Source organism: Mixophyes fleayi, chromosome 1 (assembly GCF_038048845.1).
Source record: "Mixophyes fleayi isolate aMixFle1 chromosome 1, aMixFle1.hap1, whole genome shotgun sequence".
In the NCBI taxonomy this organism is placed as follows: Eukaryota; Metazoa; Chordata; class Amphibia; order Anura; family Limnodynastidae; genus Mixophyes; species Mixophyes fleayi.
In genome coordinates, this window is record NC_134402.1 from 10,530,150 (window position 1) to 10,549,377 (window position 19,228).

General features: G+C 41.7%; 1 long non-coding RNA gene across 1 annotated transcript; it reads right to left on the bottom strand.

The window, feature by feature from the left end:
* Positions 1-12,795: 12,795 nt before the first annotated feature.
* LOC142103839 (uncharacterized) lies at positions 12,796-15,928 on the bottom strand. Its single transcript, XR_012679446.1, has 3 exons — positions 15,902-15,928; positions 13,958-14,091; positions 12,796-13,478 (listed from the first exon to the last, which is right to left on the bottom strand). It is a non-coding gene; the product is annotated as an uncharacterized LOC142103839 (long non-coding RNA).
* Between the last annotated feature and the right edge of the window lie 3,300 nt (positions 15,929-19,228).

Sequence of the window (19,228 nt, forward strand, 5' to 3'; positions counted from 1 at the left end):
TGCATTCTCAGTGATGTCACTGGTTCCTAGTGAATGGATAGGCTGCATTCTCAGTGATGTCATTGGCTCCTAGTGAATGGATAGGCTGCATTCTCAGTGATGTCACTGGTTCCTAGTGACTGGATAGGCTACATTCTCAGTGATGTCACTGGTTCCTAGTTACTGGATAGGCTGCATTCTCAGTGATGTCACTGGATCCTAGTGAATGGATAGGCTGCATTCTTAGTGATGTCACTCGTTCCTAGTGACTGGATAGGCTGCATTCTCAGTGATGTCACTGGTTCCTTGTGAATGTATAGGCTGCATTCTCAGTGATGTCACTGGCTCCTAGTGACTGGATAGGCTGCATTCCCAGTGATGTCAATGGTTCCTAGTGAATGGATAGGCTGCATTCTCAGTGATGTCACTGGATCCTAGTGAATGGATAGGCTGCATTCTCAGTGATGTCACTGGTTCCTAGTGAATGTATAGGCTGCATTCTCAGTGATGTCACTGGTTCCTTGTGAATGTATAGGCTGCATTCTCAGTGATGTCACTGGCTCCTAGTGACTGGATAGGCTGCATTCCCAGTGATGTCAATGGTTCCTAGTGAATGGATAGGCTGCATTCTCAGTGATGGTCATTGGCTCCTGGTAAATGGATAGGCTGCATTCTCAGTGATGTCATTGGCTCCTTGTGAATGGAGATGCTGCATTCTCAGTGATGTCACTGGATCCTAGTGAATGGATAGGCTGCATCCTCACTGATGTGACTGGTTCCTAGTAAATGGATAGGCTGCATTCTCAGTGATGTCACTGGTTCCTAGTGAATGGATAGGCTGCATTCTCAGTGATGTCACTGGTTCCTTGTGAATGTATAGGCTGCATTCTCAGTGATGTTATTGGCTCCTAGTGAATGGATAGGCTGCATTCTCAGTGATGTCATTGGCTACTAGTGAATGGATAGGCTGCATTCTTAGTGATGTCACTGGATCCTAGTGAATGGATAGGCTGCATTCTCAGTGATGTCACTGGTTCCTAGTGAATCGATAGGCTGCATTCTCAGTGATGTCATTGGCTCCTAGTGAATGGATAGGCTGCATTCTCAGTGATGTCACTGGTTCCTAGTGACTGGATAGGCTGCACTCTCAGTGATGTCACTGGCTCCTAGTGACTGGATGGGCTGCACTCTCAGTGATGTCACCGGTTCCTAGTGACTGGATAGGCTGCATTCTCAGTGATGTCACTGGCTCCTAGTGAATGTATAGGCTGCATTCTCAGTGATGTCACTGGCTCCTTGTGACTGGATAGGCTGCATTCTCAGTGATGTCACTCGTTCCTATTGACTGGATAGGCTGCATTCTCAGTGATGTCACTGGTTCCTAGTGAATGTATAGGCTGCATTCTCAGTGATGTCACTGGTTCCTTGTGAATGTATAGGCTGCATTCTCAGTGATGTCACTGGCTCCTAGTGACTGGATAGGCTGCATTCCCAGTGATGTCAATGGTTCCTAGTGAATGGATAGGCTGTATTCTCAGTGATGTCATTGGCTCCTAGTGAATGGATAGGCTGCATTCTCAGTGATGTCATTGGCTCCTAGTGAATGGATAGGCTGCATTCTCAGTGATGTCATTGGCTCCTAGTGAATGGATAGGCTGCATTCTCAGTGATGTCATTGGCTCCTAGTAAATGGATAGGCTGCATTCTCAGCGATGTCATTGGCTCCTAGTGATTGGATAGGCTGCATTCTCAGTGATGTCATTGGCTCCTAGTGAATGGATAGGCTGCATTCTCAGTGATGTCATTGGCTCCTAGTGAATGGATAGGCTGCACTCTCAGTGATGTCATTGGCTCCTAGTGAATGGATAGGCTGCATTCTCAGTGATGTCATTGGCTACTAGTGAATGGATAGGCTGCATTCTTAGTGATGTCACTGGATCCTAGTAAATGGATAGGCTGCATTCTCAGTGATGTCACTGGTTCCTAGTGAATGGATAGGCTGCATTCTCAGTGATGTCATTTTCTCCTAGTGAATGGATAGGCTGCATTCTCAGTGATGTCACTGGTTCCTAGTGACTGGATAGGCTACATTCTCAGTGATGTCACTGGTTCCTAGTTACTGGATAGGCTGCATTCTCAGTGATGTCACTGGATCCTAGTGAATGGATAGGCTGCATTCTCAGTGATGTCACTCGTTCCTAGTGACTGGATAGGCTGCATTCTCAGTGATGTCACTGGTTCCTAGTGAATGTATAGGCTGCATTCTCAGTGATGTCACTGGTTCCTTGTGAATGTATAGGCTGCATTCTCAGTGATGTCACTGGCTCCTAGTGACTGGATAGGCTGCATTCCCAGTGATGTCAATGGTTCCTAGTGAATGGATAGGCTGCATTCTCAGTGATGGTCATTGGCTCCTGGTAAATGGATAGGCTGCATTCTCAGTGATGTCATTGGCTCCTTGTGAATGGAGATGCTGCATTCTCAGTGATGTCACTGGATCCTAGTGAATGGATAGGCTGCATCCTCACTGATGTGACTGGTTCCTAGTGAATGGATAGGCTGCATTCTCAGTGATGTCACTGGTTCCTAGTGAATGGATAGGCTGCATTCTCAGTGATGTCACTGGTTCCTTGTGAATGTATAGGCTGCATTCTCAGTGATGTTATTGGCTCCTAGTGAATGGATAGGCTGCATTCTCAGTGATGTCATTGGCTACTAGTGAATGGATAGGCTGCATTCTTAGTGATGTCACTGGATCCTAGTGAATGGATAGGCTGCATTCTCAGTGATGTCACTGGTTCCTAGTGAATCGATAGGCTGCATTCTCAGTGATGTCATTGGCTCCTAGTGAATGGATAGGCTGCATTCTCAGTGATGTCACTGGTTCCTAGTGACTGGATAGGCTGCACTCTCAGTGATGTCACTGGCTCCTAGTGACTGGATAGGCTGCACTCTCAGTGATGTCACCGGTTCCTAGTGACTGGATAGGCTGCATTCTCAGTGATGTCACTGGCTCCTAGTGAATGTATAGGCTGCATTCTCAGTGATGTCACTGGCTCCTTGTGACTGGATAGGCTGCATTCTCAGTGATGTCACTGGTTCCTAGTGAATGTATAGGCTGCATTCTCAGTGATGTCACTGGTTCCTAGTGAATGTATAGGCTGCATTCTCAGTGATGTCACTGGTTCCTAGTGAATGGATAGGCTGCATTCTCAGTGATGTCACTGGCTCCTTGTGACTGGATAGGCTGCATTCTCAGTGATGTCACTGGTTCCTAGTGACTGGATAGGCTGCACTCTCAGTGATGTCACTGGCTCCTAGTGAATGGATAGGCTGCATTCTCAGTGATGTCACTGGTTCCTAGTGAATGTATAGGCTGCACTCTCAGTAATGTCACTGGTTCCTATTGGATTGGTAGGCTGCAGCATAATTAATTTGCGTTGATACAATATTTTATATAGCCGCAATAAGAGGCAATAGAAAACCTTTGTTATTGTCACATAGTGGTAAATATGACCCTATATGTGATATTTTATTGGTGGAGCTATTAGTGTTGCTGCTTCCATTCATAACTATGCAGAGTACTAAGTTTCTCTGTGCTCATGTGTTTGTCTGATAAAGAATGAATAAAGCTTTTATGCAGTTAACTGAAAATAGACTTATTTTTACATATTATGATGTACAAAATGAACCAGACAAAAGACAAAAAGAAGATAAAACTCCATTAGGTTCTTTTCAAAGCAACCTCTACCCCCCAAGGATATTCTGATGAAATTATTCAGACAATGACATGAAGAATGACCAGGGTACAGCAATGTACATTATGGATGTGGTGCTGAACGTGATGCAGAGAGAAGCTGCTTTTTGACCTCCAGATGTTGTCTGTTTTACAAATCCCGGAATTTTCTGTCAATAACATCAGCGTTTGGGGCATTTTTAACATAGGTCAGCAACATGTACCAAGTAAATGGGTCATTATTGCCTCTTTTTTAAATGTTACTGTCAGTACCCATCCAGGGGTAAACGCAGGATTTGTAGAGGGGGGTTTCCACACCACTCCGCCAGTGGGCGTGACCAGCATGCATGGGGGCGTGGCTATAATATTAGACAGTGCTTGGCTGCTCTCCAACTCTTCCTATCCCCGTAATCTACATGGGCAATGCTGCGTGCACTACTGTTAGGTGCACGCAGCTCTCCCTTTTCAAGCAGAACCGTGTGAAGCGGGGGCAGGATCCAGCCACCTCAATTATACAGTGCCCCATGCTTGGAGAGGGGTTCCCAGGCACTAGGAAACCGACCCTCCTCGGGTTGCCTATGCCGTCGGATTTAGAATGAGATATTGATGGGACTTGTCAAACGCAGAGCATCTAGATCTCAGTTGTAGATTAGAATCCTTAAGCAGAAAATGTGTCCTATTCTATGAATAGTGAAGAAGGATCATGAAGTTAGGCAGAGGAAGGGTAGGTTATCCTGTACCGGTGGGTTTTGAAGGATTGTTTGAAAATTTTCAGGCTCGGGAAAAGCCTGGTAGGATGAGGAAGATCCTTCCAGAGAAGGAGAAAGTTTGAATGCGGGTGTAATACGTGGTAATCAGATGGGAAGTGAGGCAGCGTCCATTGTGGTGACCGTAGGAGGTGATAAGGAGTATGAATGGAGATGAGGTTGGAGACGTAAGACGCAGTGAAGAGAGGGGAAGCAGATGTAGTCCCATGAAAGAGGAAGATTAGTCACCAGCAGCATTGAGTATGAACTGAAGAGGAGTGAGATGGTATGGGGTGCAGTAAGGAGAAGGTTGCAGTAATCAGGTTGGGAAATGATGAGAGAATGGATCACAGTTTTGGTGGCATTAAAGGAGAGGAAGGTACAGATGCAAGCTTTGCTGCAGAGATGAAAGCGGCAGGATTGGGTGAGGGATTTTATATGGGGGGGTGAAGGAGAGCGAGGAGTGAAGGGTAACACCCGGGGCATCGGACTAGGGTAAAAGAGGAGATGTTGGTATTACCAATAGTGATGGAGAGGATGGGAGGGAAGGAGACTCTAGAGGGAGGGAAGACTATTAGTTCAGATTTGGCAATGTTAAGTTTAAGGAAAAGATGGGACATCCAGGTGAAGATGGCAGAGAGGCAGCAGGCGTAGAGGTGGTACTAGAGGCACTGTACAAGTAAAAATAGTATATGTGGTATAGATTGCTTCAGCTCGCTCTTCTGATGCTTTCAGTTTCACAATCGGGCACTGACTGTAAAGCTGGCGGATTTGGGGGGAGAGGCCAGGAGATGAGGGGAGAACCTCGTCTTTATCATATTTAGGATTCTACCACTTGAGTTGAGGTTCTTGCCTCACCTGATGGGTGAACGAACCTACCACCAGCTGACGTCCAACAACTATAGGAAGCATTGGGTGGGCTGGGCTCAGCATTCAGTCCATACTCCTACAATTAATAGCTGTACTGAGGGCAATTGGGTTTACAACTAAATAAATGTACATAGTAAAGTGGCATTCAGTGTAGGCTGTGTTTACAAATAGGTTTTGTTAGTATTTTATTTCTCTATAAATGTTATTATTTATGCATTAATTATTAGAAGGGTTTGCTGTTTTACTGTTTGCACAGACAGGATGAAATTAAACATCGTCCATAGTCTCCATTGTCTTAGCGTCACTTAAGACATATATGATAAACACAGTTCTCCAATAGATTATTGGATTTAATGTTGTGCTTTCTTTCACCAATCCTGAGCCCCATAGAGGCCAAAATACAAAATCCTAACAATGTCTATTTTAATCCCAGCGACACACATAGCCTGATAAAACTGTGCAGTTGGGCTGACTATCTGGCAGTGCATGGGTTAACAGGCAATGTTCTCATTGCCTTGTTTTATTTCGAGGCATCATGGTCGCTGGGGGCGTCGTAATGAGGTCAGCGCTGGCATACATCTGCTTGATGGACAGAAACTGAAACCGGGTTGGTCATGCAGAGTAGATGGTGAGAATTAATGTAAATTACGCCCTCCTGGGATGTTGCTTGCATTGTGACCTGATGAACTTCCACTAAAGGAGGGGGGGAGCAATCCCAGATCTAACTTTAGCAATTCTACATCCATCTCTCCCCAACACATACACTTCTTCTAAACCCTATAACCACTTCTCTGCATGAAAGTGTTTAGAGGGTTCCTTCAAATGACAGCCTGGAGACATGGCTGAAAGTCTGACTCGTCCTCACTCTCTAAAAGCCATTGTGCTTCCTTTAGGAAGCCGGCACCTGTAACCCAGCTGCCGAAAGACATTCTCATTAATGCTATCAGCCCGGAGGCATCAGGAGTCTGAAGAGTAGCAAGGTAAAGGTTCAACGTAAGATATTCCTGGCCCAATTAAATATCAAACGTGAATCCTCACCAGCAGGACCTTTTTGTCATAGAACACTCAGAACGGCGTTCCGGCACCTTTTTTCCATGTGTTTTCAAAGTTTAATTAACTTTTTAATATTTTTTTTTCTCTGCGGTGTTGCTACAGTGCAGCACCGCATCTTAGTGTGTGTCCTGCTTCCAGCTCCGGCAGCGTCGTGACGTCACAACGCTGCCAGTGAGATGAGCCGCGATCAAGATGAGAAGCGAGAAAAGAAGCATAGAGGGCAAATACAGACTATAGAAAGTGGGGGAGGGCTGGAGAAAGAGAGCGCTACAGACAAACGAGGGGGCCAAGAGCGGGCTACAGAAAAACGAGGGGGCAGAAAGAGTGGGCTACAGACAAACGAGGGGGGCAAGAGAGGGCTACAGACAAATGAGGGGGGGCAGAAAGAGAGGGCTACAGACAAACAAGGGGGGCAAGAGAGGGCTACAGACAAACGAGGGGGGGCAGAAAGAGGGCTACAGAAAAACGAGGGGGCAGAAAGAGAGGGCTACAGAAAAATGAGGGGCAGAAAGAGAGGGCTACAGACAAACGAGGGGGGCAAGAGAGGGCTACAGACAAATGAGGGGGGGGCAGAAAGAGAGGGCTACAGACAAACGAGGGGGCAGAAAGAGAGGGCTACAGACAAACGAGGGGGGCAAGAGAGGGCTACAGACAAATGAGGGGGGCAGAAAGAGAGGGCTACAGACAAACGAGGGGGGCAAGAGAGGGCTACAGACAAACGAGGGGGGCAAGAGAGGGCTACAGACAAATGAGGGGGGGCAGAAAGAGGGCTACAGAAAAACGAGGGGCAAAAAGAGAGGGCTACAGACAAACGAGGGGGGCAAGAGAGGGCTACAGACAAATGAGGGGGGGCAGAAAGAGGGCTACAGAAAAACGAGGGGGCAGAAAGAGAGGGCTACAGACAAACGAGGGGGGCAAGAGAGGGCTACAGACAAATGAGGGGGGGCAGAAAGAGAGGGCTACAGAAAAATGAGGGGGGGCAGAAGGAGGGATATATGAAAATGAGGGGGGGCAGAAAGAGAGGGCTACAGAAAAATGAGCGGACAGAAAGAGGTGAGTTCAGGCACCTTTTTTTTCTTACAAAAAAAAGCACTGCTCACCAGAATGAAATCTCCGTACAGAGACAGTTCAAAAGTGCCGCTGATCAATTCACTTCACATAAAGGACCTGGACGTACGCCCGTTTGCGGACTAACATTGCCCATGTTCAGTAAAGACGTGGCCACGCAGATGCGGCTAATTCTCATCCTGTGTTTAGCGCATGCTTGCCAACTCTCCCGGAATGTCGCATTTTGCGAGAGTCTCCCGGACTCCTGGGAGAGTCTGGCAATCTCCCTGATCTGCCCACTTCCTAGTGAAGTGGGCAGAAATCGGTTCAAACGCTGCGATTCACCGGGAATTTGCGTCATTACATCACAGAGGCGGGGCTAAAATGACGCAATTTCTGAGGCCCCGCCCCCTATATGCCCACCTCCCCCTTGCAGCTCCCGGAAGAAATGTATTAAAGGTTGGCAAGTATGGTTTAGCGGCAGGGCTTCTCTTCAGCCAGATCCTTGTACCTGCTAAAGGTCAGGTGTAAATGCTGATGACCCATATAAAATAGTCTTTGTCTACTACCTTTTATGTATGTGGCTCAGTAGCTTACACATAGCAGCTGTACGCATTGAAGATTTATTTTTTTAGTTAGTTGCTTTAAAATAATAAATGAAACTTAAAAACAAAAATCAAACATATAGATTATATTGACTATTTTTTTAGCTGATTGTCATTATTTTATGATCATACAAAAGTTATGTGGGTTCTGATGTCGGACACTGTAAACATGAATGTATTAAACACAGTGCGATATGTATCTATGCTTACAGAAAGTAGGCAGTGTTTATACAGAGTGTATTTACACCCCGTTTGGAGAATACAGGCGGAACACAAAAGTGGCGCTATTTTTAAACACGGAAAATACGCCCATTTTGCACTCCGACTTCAATCAAAAATAATATATGCCCTACATACATTTAATTAATAATACTGTGCAGTGTGTATTGGGTTTAGATGTATGTAAATACCGGCAGTGGTCAGCATATCGATGATGACTACCCCGACAAGACTCACCCCGACCCGACATGAGCTGGTTCACGACCCTACTCGATGACGACTCCTCTTCACCCCGACAGCAGCCAATGACGATGAGGCAAGCAGGCGGCTTCAGCTGATGACGTCATTGAGCATGCCGATGGGATTATCGCCGTTGTTAAAGGGGTGAGGTAAGTATGCACCCATGTGCAATGTATAATCCTTTCTAAAATACATTGTACATGGCTGCTGTCGACCGATCGGGCAGGGTCGGGAACCAGCTCCTTCGGAATAGTCACGTCAGGGTGAGTCTCTTGTCGCTCTTCTCGGTATCGATATGCCATACCACACCCGTAAATACAAGGTGACCTGTTTCTGAGGTTCTAAACATGTCACGTTTGAGCCCACTCCCTGATAAACAGTGACTAGGATAACATGCCTTTTGCCCATAGCAGCCCCCTTTCCATTAAAATGAGTTGAAATTACCAGTACTTTGTTGTTCCCAGGACTAGGGGTGTTTTTTGGCAAGTGATAAAGGGTATCAGATCAACGAATCTACAGGGATAACACTGGAGTCAAATTCCGAGACACGGAAGAGGGCAAGGTTAGAACAGGTAGATAGCAGACAAGATCAGGAGTCCGGTGAGGTCAAAACACCAGCAGGACTACACGTAACAATGCCATCTAGAACCTAGTAGGAATTACCATGGGCACCGCACAGCATGTGTATATAGGCACATCATCATCATCATCATCATCATCATCATTTATTTATATAGCGCCACTAATTCCGCAGCGCTGTACAGAGAACTCATTCACATCAGTCCCTGCCCCATTGGAGCTCACAGTCTAAATTCCCTACTATAGACACACACTCACACACACAGACAGACAGAGAGAGAGGGAGAAACTAGGGTCAATTTTTTTTTTGATTTTTTTTATTGCAGCCAATTAACCTACCAGTATGTTTTTGGAGTGTGGGAGGAAACCGGAGCACCCGGAGGAAACCCACGCAAACACAGGGAGAACATACAAACTCCACACAGATAAGGCCATGGTCGGGAATTGAACTCATGACCCCAATGCTGTGAGGCAGACGTGCTAACCACTACGCCACTGTGCTGCCCTGCACATGGTGCCTATCCATTACTCACGAGCACGCCTATGTTGGTGTGTCCCAGGTGACCAGCTGCCATGTCTGGACTATGTCAAGTAGTCAGCTGTGTCTACAGCACTTATCCACCATTGAGGAGAAGCCACCAGATCATCACCACCTGGTTCGCTTGGATTGTCAGATTGGAATTTTTTCCGAAACAGGATTAGCATGAAGATCTGCGGCAGATATCCTATAAAGTTCTTTCAGAACTTATCCTTTTCCAAAGGGCAAAATATCCCAAAAACACTCAATTAAAAATGGAATCCAATGTATCCTGATTGTTTTATATTCTCTGTGTTCCTGTGCTAGAACAGCTGGTGCTGTTGAGCCTTTTTATCTAAAAGAAGAATATTTTTTTAGCTATATGAGTAATGAAGTTGTAATCGTACTATGTCTGGATTAATGAGTGCATGGATCCTAGACAGTCCGATAAATTTGGGATGCCAGTTTAGTATAAGGTATGTGAAGATTAATATTAGAAAGCCACATTCTATGACTAAATTAATTTTCAGGAGATATTGGTCAAGAGCTATTAGCACATTTTGTCTGAGAGGATATTGCTTTTTCCAAAATTTTGTTCAAATTGTCATAGAGTTCGCTTCAGGTAGATCTGACTTAGAAGAAACTGAAAAGGACATTGGATGCCTTCCATCGGGACTATTATTAGAAACTCGGTGCAAGGTAGAAAATTTGCTTAGTCCGACTGATGTTCAGAGGCATATTGTATAAACCAACATTGTTTTCCAGTATTCACATTAAACCATAAGTCTCTCAAAGGTTTAGCTTAGTACATATCTTCCACCCTTATAATTTGACTACCAAATTCAGGAATTAAAGGTAAGGCTTATTTAATTTTTGTTCTTTTGTTGTGATTTTATTGAAACCACTATAGGCAATGCAAGGTCTTTAGATGCTATCATTTTTATTTACATAGAAGAACTGGAGAAGTGGGGTGGGTTGGGGGGATCTAACGAACCCGCTGTGTAACTTTTCTTTCGTCACCTGAGAACTGAAGGAGCATGAACTTTTGCATTCGGAAACTTGCTATGACCTATAATGAGCACCACACAGTATGTGCCTTGATCTGTTATTAGAGCATAATGCCTATCCATTACGCCGGAGTGTGCCCACGTCTGTGCGTCCCAGTACGGGTGGATGCACCACTGTGAGCACACCTGCCAATCATTCAGTACCAACCAAACTGGCACAGAACTTGCTAAACCTGGGATCCAGTGAGTGGTATGACCGGGCATAAAGCGTGCAGTATATGTATATACAACTTAGTGTGATTCTTAGGTTCAGATATTATATATCTACATATGTAGAGTAGGATGTGAGATGTACACTCAGAGGCATCTTACACTTACGACTCCAACGTGTAGAGAGGCGGACAGGCTGGTTAGGGGTGTACAAGCTTAGGACAAGTACAGTAAGGACATGTTCACATAGATGCGACTGAGTTTGTCCAGGACACAGGTGTGTGCATCTGTCAGGAAGCGTATCTCATGGGGTCCTGAAGAGTGGGTTAGAAATGAGCACTGATGATGATTACACAATCCTGGCGTAGATGCTTTCCATGTAGACCTGGACAAAAATTTGTCTGTGTTTTTTATGGAGATTACATACAACTCTACATCAGACCTCAATATAACGTGATTCTGAGGCTCAGATGTTATGTATGTAGATACAATGTAACATGTTTCTGAGGATAACATAATGTTATGTATGTAGATACAATCTAACGTGATTCTGAGGATCAGATGTTATATATGTAGATACAATGTAACGTGATTCTGAGGCTCAGATGTTATGTATGTAGACACAATGTAACGTGATTCTGAGGATCAGATATTTTGCATATAAATACAATGTAACATGTTTCTAAGGATAAGATAATGTTATGTATGTCGATTATTATTTTTATTATTATTATAACTTCATTTTGTAGGGCACCACTGATTCTGGAGCACAAGACACTTGTACAAATACAGATAAGACATAACTAATACAGTGAGGAGCATACATGAGTAAGAGCAAACACCTGTAGGACCCACACAGAATACAGCAAAAGAACAAAAACATATGTTGAAGACAGACAGTAGACAGGCACCAGACGATAGGTAGAGAGGACCCTGCCCGTCAGAGCTTACATTCTAGAGGGTGGGTCTTCTATCGTCCTCCTCAATGCTTCAGGAGAAGGAGGATTGAAGGACATCCTCCACCCAGCACTATGCTAGATATCCCACGTCGTGGAGCGGGCACCGTGAGGGGGGGTAGAGATTGAGTTATGGGGAACTGAACTCATCTTCATTACAGCACTGTAAGGTCTAGTTTCAGAGGCTTGTACAGTCTGTTACTTTTTCCACTGTCATTAGGTGGAGAGAGAGGAGGCTTTTGGGTTGGACTATATATATAACATTTAAGTTATACAAAACAAAAAAGACAGTTGTCAGCGCTTATCCTTTACACTGCATATCTGTGTGTGTCTAGCAAAATGAAAACATGAGGTATTAGTTCATATTTTGATCAAAAGATTTAAGCCTGCATCCCAACATCAAGGGAACCTCATTATATGCAGGTTCTACACTGACCTATATGCTTTAAACACTATTAAAATATAGTTAAAATCAGATGCACTCACCTCCCAGGTATAGGGGTTTACATCTAGCAAGGGCTGGCTTGTGAGCCACACCCAAATGTTCCTTAAATAGGCTTGATGGACAGCTGCTATGACAAAAAGGCAATATTTTGAAACAAAACCAGAGAACATTATAGTTATGTATGAAGTCCAACCCAACATAACATCTAATCATCAGTAGTCTGAGGATCAGATATTATGTATGTAGATACCATGTACTGTGTTTCTGAGCGTCAGATAATGTTATGTATGTAGATACCATGTTATGTGTTTCTGAGGGTCAGATGTTATGTATGTAGATACCATGTAATGTGCTTGTGAGTGTCAGCTAATGTTATGTATGTAGATACCATGTAATGTGTTTCTGAGGATCAGATATTATGTATGTAGATACCATGTAACGTGTTTCTGAGGGTCAGATAATGTTATGTATGTATATACCATGTAACGTGTTTTTGAGGTTCAGATATTGTTATGTATATAAATACCATATAATGTGCTTCTGAGGGTCAGATAATGTTATGTATGTAGATACCATGTTACGTGTTTCTGAGGGTCAGATGTTATGTATGTAGATACCATGTAATGTGCTTGTGAGTGTCAGCTAATGTTATGTATGGAGATATCATGTAACGTGTTTCTGAGGATCAGATAATGTTATGTATGTAGATACCATGTAACGTGTTTCTGAGGGTCAGATGTTATGTATGTAGATACCATGTAATGTGCTTGTGAGTGTCAGCTAATGTTATGTATGGAGATATCATGTAACGTGTTTCTGAGGATCAGATAATGTTATGTATGTAGATACCATGTAACGTGTTTCTGAGGGTCAGATAATGTTATGTATGTAGAGACCATGTAACGTGTTTCTGAGGGTCAGATAATGTTATGTATATAGATACCATGTAACGTTTTTACTTTTCACATCTAATGCATTTTCACCTTGTGATACTGTCCTGATACTAAACCGGAGATGTGAACACAATCATGGTTTTTCACTGTACATTTCACACTTTATCTTCTGCATTTTGACACTATTTGAACAAGAAGCCTTAATTGTATCTGTTTTGCTGTCTCTTCCAGCACACGGGCTCTTTGTGTCTTGTAGCATTAGCCACGACTCAGCAGTTATTGTGTGTTCATATTTACAGAGTGAGAGCTCTCTGAGAGGGTACGACAGGGTCAGTATATGCTATAGATGTCTCACAATCTCCCATCACATTCAGCACTGCAAGTGAGAAAAACAAATGACTTTATTTTGCAAATAAAACTTATTTTAAAAAAATCTTAGCCATGAGTGTAAATTAGCGTCACAATGCGTTCCCAGGGATTCACCACCTATGATCAGGAACAAGGAAGTGTGATTGTGTGAATGGCTAGAGATTTCTATTCTAATTTATGATGGCTCCTGGCTTCAGGCAGGGGGAGGGTCCCAGAGGAGGAGCTAATCCCCATTGGCTACGTTGGGGAGCAGGTGAGAAGATGTTTCAGTTGTTCAAAACCGGACTTTCCCTTCAAAAATAAATACATTTTTAAAATACTAAACATGGGGATTTATTGTAAGACAGTAGTTGGTCAAAGGTGTGGCATATAAAAATAGACATATACTGTAAAATGATATATGTAAAAAAAATATTACATCTACCTTTCAATGTTGTAAATATAATTGTCCAGAGACCTATATACAGAACCACAGTCAAAGTTTACCTTTATTTGTGTGTACTGTATATTATTTGTGCTTTGGAACCACAAGACTTGTCCAGCAAGTAGATCAGGGACCAAGGAGTAGTTGGTGGGAATCTAGCTGGGATCTCCAGGAGGTCTCCTGACCAGATATACTCCTGGTGTAGAAGTAAAGCTGGTTTAGTTTCACTAATGTCTATTTAACCCAACTGTCACAAGATAACTATATAAGACATTTATACAAGGCTTTGTGACTTATAACATAATGCTATATGTAAACAATCTACTATTAATTCTTTTTCATTTTTATTTTTTTACAGGATCATAGCACAGTCAAGAAAATGTCTGATGACTGATTCTGGGTTTTGAATCTCTGCATAAACAGTTCTTAGAAGTGTTGGAGACATACTGGATAAGGCTCCTAGATGACCGGACAGAACTTACAAACCCTATAACATATTTGCCGAATGTTAAAGAATCGTGTTGGTTGTAATTTGTAGATCATAAGAGGATGGATGAGCTTCTTCTAAGATATGACTTCCCGGCTTATTATTGTTTAAGTGCATGGATAATGGAAAAGATTGGATAAATAATCACCTTTCATATGAATTATTGGCTGATGTTCATGGATGAAATGACATACTGTATTGGATAAAGTTCATCTATGAATCAACATATTGACTAAAGTTAATGGATGATGTCACATATTGGATCAAAGTCATGGTGTGATATAGTGGAAAAAGCTTATGGATGATATGACATATTGGATAAAATTCATGGACGTTATGACATATTGGATAAAGTTCACGGATGATATGGCATATTGGATAAAGTTCACGGATGATATGGCATATTGGATAATGTTCACGGATGATATGGCATACTGGATAACGTTCATAGATGATATTGTATATTGCATAAAGTTCCTGGATGATATTGCATATTGGATAAAGTTCATGAATGTTATGACATATTGGAAAAAGCTTATGGATGATATGGCATACTGGATAAAATTCATGGAGGATATTCCACATTGGATAAAGTTCATGGATGATATTGCATATTGTATAAAGCTTATGTCACATATTGGATTAAAATCATGGTGTGATATATTGGATAAAGTTTATGGATGATATGAAATATTGGATAAAATACATGGATAATATTCCATATTGAATAAAGTTCATGGATGATATTCCATATTGGATAAAGTTCATGGATGATATTGTATATTGGATAAAGCTCATGGATGATATTGCATATTGGATAAAATTCATAGATGTTATGACATATTGGATAAAGCTTATGGATGATATGATGATATAGCATACTGGATAATATTCATGGATGATATTCCATATTGGATAAAGTTCACGGATGATATGGCATATTGAATAACGTTCATAGATGATATTGTATATTGGATAAAGTTCATGGATGGTATGATTGATATGGCATATGGCATATTGAATGCAGTTCAGGATTGTATGGATTATTTTATAAAGTTCATGTATGATATAACATTTTTCCTATGTTTAATAGACATTATGGTATTGACTCAGGTTTATTGATGATATTCCTAAACTTAGAAAAATAAAAGAGGACAAACTTGTAATTCCAAAAGCAACTTCACTGAATATATTATTGCAGATTCATTTTCTTATTAGGACTTAACTTATTTTATTACTGAAAAGACTGTAAGAAAAAGTATTCCCCAAGCAGGTTTGGCACTGACTGACATAACTCCGATGACTTTGCCCATCAGGTTATATCATCTGAATACCACTATTCTATACGAAGCCCACCCACTCATTACCTTTCTTCAGATTGAAAGTAGATCATGTGCAAAGGGGCCATTGACCTGGATATTTTTAACATTTAATAATTGGTTAAATAAAGGCTCATAGAAGTCCAGGCACATTTTCTACATACCCTCACATTTCAAACAATTAGTACAGATATACCTACCTTGAAATCATTCCCCTTTATACCTGTATAGAAAGTATATTTTGAGTCAGGATGATTATTTAATGCTTACATTACATACATCCTGCACTATACAAATGTTCTCAATGGATTCACTAAGTACATATTACATACTTGACAACATTTCAAAATACTTTTGACACAGTCTGTGAAATGCGATGATCCTTGAAGCACTACAATTCTTATCATGTCATGTTTACTGAATTTTATTCTAATATATTTTTGCAGTATTTTGTATTATTGGCATTTTTGGATGTGTTTTGGCATGTGTGTGTGAGATATTCTTGCATTTATGTATCAATGCATGGCACCCATACAAAACCCGTCAGTGGGAGACATGGTCTCACAGTGCTGGGGATTGATCTATATTTACATTTGTTTATGCATTTGATTTTTATTTTGTTAACTTTTTTACAGGGGTGAAGTAGGGCCCTTTGCAGGAATACCCTGAACCTCAGTTTTGTAAGGTCCCGTATAATAGTGATCTAATCCTAGTTGGTATGTCAGCTACCATTAGTGAAGAATTTCCTTTCACTGTCATTTCCTTTACTTGCCCTTAGTAAAACCTTATTCCCACATGTTACAGTAACAGGGGTAATTTACAATTGTATTCCAAAACCAGACCTCAGAGACAGACCCATGCTTGACATGGGGGTATTTATGGGTTTAGAAACACAAAACCACCAGGCCTATCTAAAAATGAATAAAATCTCCCAAAATTATATTTTCACACTCACTATAAAAACCACAACTAAGATTTAGCAGAAGAGATGACAATCTTGGGAAGTCTTCAGTTACTCCTGGACTTATCCCAAAATACAATCACAATTCATTTAAAGTAATCAGAGTTACTGTAAGCCAAACAATTTCCTGCATAAATGTAATGTTATAAAATCCAAGCCTTCTTGACAGTTGAACTCTTTAATAACACAAAGACAGAACATTATTACATGTGAGTTTATATGACAATGCTTATTAAATAAACACGGTATTACCAAATTGATATACAGAAATATATATAGAACAGAAATAGACTACAAAATTAGAAAAACTGCACTCACACACTCTTCATGTAATCTGACGCCTGGGGAAAGTCTAGATGGTTTGGACAGTTCTCAGTTGTAAACTGATCACCAAAAATGAAGTGACAAATACTAAAATAAATTTTGAAACCTTGTTCGGTCATGCCCAACTCAACAATTAATTTTTTTTTATTTTAGGGGGTGATAATCATATGTATCATGAAGCAGCAACGTACTTAAAGGATGAGATCACTCTTTTTGACACAAGGGATTTCTTGTCTTCCTCAGATACCTTTGGTGGATCTATTACTGGAGGGACCAGGAAAATGCTGCAGGCTATCTAACTCTATTTTTAATTTTAGAATTGTTATAGTTTAGGAGGAATGTGTCGGTTACAGGTGGCAATTTTTTGTGTGAAGAGTTCTAATATTACTGGTCGGGCACCTGGAACAGGGTGCCATTATAGTGTAGGACCAGCCTCAAGGTCCATCAACATTCAGCAAAATGAATTTCTAAGCACACTCCAAGCATTGTAATAAAAAACTATACACACTCGACTATAACACATGTAATGAATACAGTACTAATGTCCTCTCACTCTCATGATCTATCTAAGCCGTGGCATACAGGCAGCATTTGGAGACGGCTGCATGTATGATCAGCTCTGTGCCCTCCTTCCCGCATACCGATCTTCCCACAAATCTAAAGCAGTTATAAATTTGTGAAGGGAGTGGGAAATTACATGGTAATGCTGAGGAGCACCCCAAGGTCAAGGTTATTTAGAAGATCTACTGAAATACCACCTCCATACAGCAGCTGGACGTAGTAAGCACCACTGTCGTTGCTACTGCCATCTCTGTTCCTACTTTGGTGATCTCCACTGTCTCCTTGGCAAAAGCAGCTTCCGGCAGGCCAGGGGGACAACTGTACACACTCTGTTTCCAGCAAGAACTGGCGGCCAATTACAATACAATACCTTTCTTAATATATTGGTGATTATCTACACCTTGCCTGCACCAACTTTTGAATTGCTTTGATAAAATGCTTTTTTTTCTTAATATATGGAAATGATCTATGCCTTGTCTGCGCTAGTATATGGACTACATTATAAAGTGTTATTTTTATTACTTTCTTAATATATGGTATGCTGTTTATGCACTGTTTCTTTAAGAATTGTGTTGCTAGCCTTTGTTGTGGGAGGTTATTGAGTGTTGTTTTAAATCAATGATCACTTGTGTCTGTTACCCATACACAATCAGTGCCTGTATGGATGCATAGATAGTGAATTTGTTTAAAGTGTGCTTGTTACAAGTGTACTGCAATTTATTAGCATAATTCTGAGTTATACAAGAGTTATACAGGAGTTATGCAGGAGTTATGCAGGAGTTATATAAGAGTTATACAGGAGTTATGCAGGAATTATACAGGAGTTATATAAGAGTTATACAGGAGTTATGCAGGAATTATACAGGAGTTATACAAGAGTTATACAGGAGTTAAACAGGAGGTAAAGAGGAGAACACTCTGCCTGAAATCACTGCTACAGGAGGACAACATCTAGCACTCTTCTGTGAGTTACCCTACACCTCATGCCTCTGCTTGGTGCACTGCCTGGACACTCCCTTTGAACTGTTAGCCTGGATAAGATCACTCCTGAATTACTGAATTACTTGCTAATCATGTTTCTCATAGCTGTTATACACTGTGGCTAATAACTATTATTGCTGATCATCTCTCCAGCCTCCCATTAGTCTTCTGAGTGCTCCCCCAGGTACTCTGCTTGCTCCATCGCCCGCTATGCATGCCATCCCATGTCCTGCCATCTCCAGCCATTGACACTGACTGTCCTGCTTCTTCCCATCTGTTTACTATTACTATCATTGCACTTGCTTGCATTGTATGTACTATTGTGTCTACTACTATGAATAATAGCATTAAACAAAGTGCTGCCCTTATTGTCAATGCTTGTATACTTTTCAACCTAGTTGGCTCTGCCATCTACAGCAACTGTATTGCCTTTTATTTCATTGTATCATCATTAGTGTTTTCTATAGCAAATGGATGGCATTCACTCTCAATGTATCACCATTTGTGTTTACGTACTTTATTACTTAACTACTCTATTGTCTACTACCAATGCTCTCCCTCAACCTTGGCTCTCACTTCACCTCTTTCCCTCTCCCTTGTGTTTCCTCATCCTCAACTTCATCCTTCCCCTCACCTGTCCCTGCCATTTTCTTACTCTTTCTTATTATTATTTCATGGCCTTTGATTTCTGCATGTTCCC